Raw genomic sequence first — 500 nt, forward strand, 5'->3', positions numbered from 1 at the left:
AATCACTATCAACGAACCTGCCGCCCCCCCCCCCCAAATACACCTTTCCCTACAACAATGTGTACCTTAACCTAAGCTATATTGTACCTTAACTTAAGCTATATTGTACCTTAACTTAAGCTATATCGTACCTTAACCTAACCGACATTGCGCCTTAACCTAACCTACGTTGTACCTTAACCTAACCTACGTTGTACCTTAACCTAACCTACGTTGTACCTTAACCTAACCTACGTTGTACCTTAACCTAACCTACGTTGTACCTTAACCTAACCTACGTTGTACCTTAACCTAACCTACGTTGTACCTTAACCTAACCTACGTTGTACCTTAACCTAACCTACGTTGTACCTTAACCTAACCTACGTTGTACCTTAACCTAACCTACGTTGTACCTTAACCTAACCTACGTTGTACCTTAACCTAACCTACGTTGTGCCTTAACCTAACCCATGTTGTGCCTTAACCTAACCCATGTTGTGCCTTAACCTAACCCATGT

The sequence above is a fragment of the Schistocerca serialis genome, unplaced genomic scaffold, assembly GCF_023864345.2.
Source record: "Schistocerca serialis cubense isolate TAMUIC-IGC-003099 unplaced genomic scaffold, iqSchSeri2.2 HiC_scaffold_1242, whole genome shotgun sequence".
NCBI classification, from domain to species: Eukaryota; Metazoa; Arthropoda; class Insecta; order Orthoptera; family Acrididae; genus Schistocerca; species Schistocerca serialis.